Consider the following 4,800-nt stretch of genomic DNA (forward strand, 5'->3'; position numbering starts at 1 on the left):
GGCATTTTTGTACCCTGAAAAGATCTCGCTGGGGCATCAAGGTATTAAGGGGAATCACTGATTTGAGATGTATGTGTACTCTACACATGACAGTGGCCCACCTGTAGGGAACCTCTGATTTGGAAATCAGTTACAATGGAACAAGTAATGTATCTGAGAACTATGATGTGTAATATAAGAGAGAAAAATGTGAATATGCAGGGTTGTCCCCCCAAAATGTATACACTCATTAATAGCTGATAACTCAATTGATGTTTCTAACCTATTGGAATTAATAATTATTCAAAGTGTTTATACATTTTTGGGACACCCTGTATTAATATGTAATATGTAAAATATCAATTATATTAATTCTCTTATTTATTCACTGATAAATAATTGGAGAGGACGTACTACATGACTATGCAAAAGGCACAACTTCCCTGTCTCTTTGGTCCCACTGCTTTAAGGTAAATATTATAAACTTAGCTACCAAATGGACTTTTGAGGATTAAGGGAGAAAATTCAATCTGTGTAACTTATCCTATTCAAATGGATAGTAATATTAAGGAAACGTAACATAGGTATACTTGTTCTATCATCCCATCAAGAAAATTCCTATTAGAGAGAGCAACTGAATAAAGTACAATGCATCTACATAATAAAATAGTATTATGTAGGCTATTTTATTACATAACACTACATAATAAAATAGTGTTATGTAGGCTGCTAACACAAAGTTACATAGACTCATGGCTTATAAACAACAGAGATTTCTTTATCACAGTTCTGGAGGCTGGATGTCCAAGATCAGGGTACTAAAATTATTGAGTTCTGGTGAGAGCCTTGTTCTGGGTTGCAGACTGCTGATTTTCATCATGTTCTTACACCATGGAAGGGACAAAGGAGCTCTCTAGGGTCTGTTTTATAAAGACAATAATCAAATTAATGAGGTCTCTACCTAATGATCTAATCATCTGTCAAAGCTTCCTAATACAATCACAGTGAGAGTTACAATTTCTATATATGATTTTTGGGGAAAATCAACATTAAATCTATAGCAAGTATGTTGATATGAAATAACTATGGGGTTATAGGAACCAGATGTATGTTAAGAGTTGATGGCTGAGAAATAAGACAAAGTGGAGACTATAGACTTGGAAAACAACAAACTTCCATAGAATAAAAAGAAAAAGACAATGCATATCTTAGAAAGTAGAAATGAATTAGGAGATGAAAAACAAGAGGAAGAAAACAAGATGGAAAATTAATGAATTAAAAAAGCAGAAATAAAATGGTAAGAATAAATGTAAATAGATCAACAATCATAAAATATAGAAATATATATTCTGTATATTAAAAATAAATTCAAGCAACAGTTAACATAGCAATATAAGTTTTATTAAATATATGCCCTACCAGTTTGGCTCAGTGGATAGAGCATCCGCCTGTGGACTGAAAGGTCCCAGGTTTGATTCCAGTCAAGGGCATGTACCTTGGTTGCAGGCACATCCCCAGTAGGGAGTGTGCAAGAGGCAGCTGATCAATGTTTCTCTCTCATCAATGTTTCTAACTCTCTATCCCTCTCCCTTCCTCTCTGTAAAAAAAAAAAAAAAAAAAAAAAAAAAAAAAAAAAAAAAAAATCAATAAAATATATTTAAAAAAATATTTATGTAACAGTCCTAGTCATAGTGATCAGACAACAAGAAAAATTAAAGGCATCCAAATTGGAAAGGAGAATGTAAAAATGTCATTATTCACAGATGACATGATATTGTACATAGAAAATCCTAAACACCCCACCCAAAAATACTAGATTTAATAAATTAATTTGGCAAGGTACCAGGATACAAAATTAACACCCAGAAATTGATGGCATTTTTATACAACTAGAGGCCCAGTGCACAAAAGTTTGTGCACTCGGGGTTGGGGGGGGCGGGTCCCTCGCTTGGCCTGCACTTTCTCACAATCCTGGACTCCTCGGGTAGGGTCCCTAGGCCTGGCTTGAGACAGGGCCTATCGGGGCTTTCCTTCCCCCAGCTGCAGGCAGCTGGCTCTCCCCACCCCCCCCCCCCCCCCCCCCCCCCCCGCCACTGCCACTGCTTGCCATCTGTGTAGCGCTGCTCCCCTCTCCCCCTGCCACCCAAAGCCTCCTTCTGCAGGTGACAGGCCTGGGGTTCAATGACTTGGCTGGCCTGGGACTCACTCTTTCTTCCTTCCTTCCTTCCTTCCTTCCTTCCTTCCTTCCTTTCCTTCCTTCCTTCCTTCCTTCCTTCCTTCCTTCCTTCCTTTCTTTCTTTCTTTCTTTCTTTCTTTCTTTCTTTCTTTCTTTCTTTCTTTCTTTCTTTCTTTCTTCAGTAAGAGTAATGTTTACTGAGTGATACAGAACTGAGTACTGCCAAAACCGGTTTTGGCTCAGTGGATAGAGCGTCAGCCTGCGGACTGAAAGGTCCCAGGTTCGATTCCGGTCAAGGGCATGTAACTTGGTTGCGGGCACATCCCCAGTGGGAGGTGTGCAGGAGGCAGCTGGTCGATGTTTCTCTCTCATCGATGTTTCTGACTATCTATCACTCTTCCTTCCTCTCTGTAAAAAAATCAATAAAATATATTAAAAAAAAAAGAAAAGAAAAAAAAAAGAACTGAGTACTATGAAGGGTTTACCAGGATGGAAATGCACTGCACCCCCACCCCTGCCACCACCAACACCCAGAGACTATAGTACTTAGAAGTTACATGCAATGGCTATAATTGCTGAATATCTGTTCGTAACAAACAAACCATAGCATGTTTATACTGTATCACATCAAGTGATTGCAGAAATCCATTTATATATTTCTTGTATAAAATCTTTTTTTTGTAAAAAATATTTTTTAAAAAAAGAAAGTATAAAAACATGTGCAGTTGAAAGCCCTGCCAGGACAGCCAGTCTGTAAACATTCAGTGAGTATGTGCTTTGGAAGGGCGCTGGTGCCTCGTGCCCACCACAACTCCAGCAGGGCCGGCGAGGGTGCACCCCGGCTGCCACTCCGGGCAGGACTGAGCTGGACCACGGTGGGTGGGTACGGCAGGGCCTGGCACTGTGCCCTTCTCCAGCCTTGCATCAGGGTCAGGATCAGGGTCAGGGTCAGGGGCAGGGGCAGGGCTGGGGGCAGGCAGATTGCAGTTTCACTCTGAGTTCACTCAGCCTAATTTTGGTTGCAACTCATGGCTTTTCCTGGCTGCTCGGAGGTCCTTTGGGTGAGTGCCCTGGCGGAGAGGCCATAGAAGTGCCCACAGCTGCCTGGTTGGGCATCTCTCCAGTCCAGAGCCTCTGTCTTGCCTCCTACAAGCCTGGCCCCCAGGCAGGATAGGCCCCCCTTCAGGGTTACTTTGGTCTCAGCCCTTGGTCCTGGGTTTCATCAGCCTGGGTTTCTTCCCCTGGTGTGGCTGATCTGAGTTTCACAAAAAGCCGGGCTGATGCTGGCTGTGCTGAGCCTCATTGAAGAGTTTTTCATGCAGCATGGAAGAGCCCTCTGGGACCCTCCTCCTCCTTCTCCTCATCTCCTCCTCCTTCTCTTTCTCCTCCCAGCCCATGGTCACTTCTTCTCCAGTGGCTCCAGCAGTGGGTTGTCTTCTGAGTCGGGGGTCTTAATGCTGTCAGTCCTGACGATGCAGTTGGGGCAATGCTGGTTGAGCACCAGGATGAGCTGCTGCCGCTCCTGCTTCAGCTCCTCCATCTGGGTTTTCAGCTCTGCATTCATGAGCTCCAGCCACTCAGATTCCCGCTGCAGAAACTCCTTCCGCTCCTTCTTCTTGTTCTGGCATGGGGCTGCTGCCATTTTGTTCTTTTCCCAGTGCCTTTTCCTCTGCTCCTTCCTCATCTAGCTCACTTTTCATAAGCCTCTTGCCCAGGTTCACCTGCAGGAAGTGCAAAGGGGCGATCATGGCCCCAATGTTGTGGATGTCAGCGTATTTCAGCTCCTCTGCAGTCAGAGCCGAGCTGGGGAGTCCGGGCAGGGAGCCGAGCCCCGGTGAAGAGCCCACAGTCATGGAAGGGTCTGGGATATGCCCAGACATCATAGCAGGAGGAGTGGCAGTCCAGCCCTGCAGAAGCCATGGGGGAGGGGGCTATGCTGCAACCCTGAGGCCTGGGCCAGGCTGCAGGCACCATACCTGCTCAGGAGCCGCAGTGGCACCAGCCCCGCCCACAGCCTCCTCAGCTGCCAGCGCCTCCTGTCGCAGCCGCCAAGCATCTCTCCTGCAGGCTGTGGCCTGGGTCTCCCTCTTTGAGGCAATCGATTGCGGGGTTCTGCCTGCCTGTCTCATCGCCCCTAACCACTCGCCTGCCTACCTGATTGCCCCTAACCACTTGTCTGCCTACCTGATTGCCCTTAACTGCTCACCTGCCTACCTGATCACCCCTAACCACTTGTTGGGGAGCGGGCCCAGCTTGGCCAGGGGCCGTGGTGGTTCTGGTCTCTGGTCATTCTGGTCGTTATGCTGTTAGGGTCCTTGGGCTTTCATTATATAGGGTAACAAAATCTTAGAAAGACAAACTTAAAAATCAATCCTATTTACCATTGCAACCAAAAAAATAAGATACTTAGAAATAAATTTAACTAAGAATGTAAAAGACCTATATTCTGAAAACTACATGATGTTGATAAAAGAGATAGAAGAAGATATAAACAAATGAAAATATACTGTGTTCATGGATTGGTAGAATTAACATCATTAAATGGATTCATACTACCCAAAGTAATCTATAGATTCAATGCAATCCCTATTAAACTACCAAGGGCATATTTCACATTTTTAGAACAAACACTCCAAAAATTTATA

At 44.2% G+C, this 4,800-nt stretch overlaps 1 pseudogene across 1 annotated transcript; it reads right to left on the reverse strand.

The window, feature by feature from the left end:
- Positions 1-3,554: 3,554 nt before the first annotated feature.
- On the reverse strand, positions 3,555-4,038 carry LOC308243782 (jun dimerization protein 2-like; annotated as a pseudogene). The gene has a single exon. The product of its transcript is annotated as a jun dimerization protein 2-like (transcript).
- Positions 4,039-4,800: the final 762 nt, after the last annotated feature.

The sequence above is a fragment of the Plecotus auritus genome, assembly GCF_963455305.1.
Source record: "Plecotus auritus genome assembly, chromosome: 3".
NCBI lineage: Eukaryota > Metazoa > Chordata > Mammalia > Chiroptera > Vespertilionidae > Plecotus > Plecotus auritus.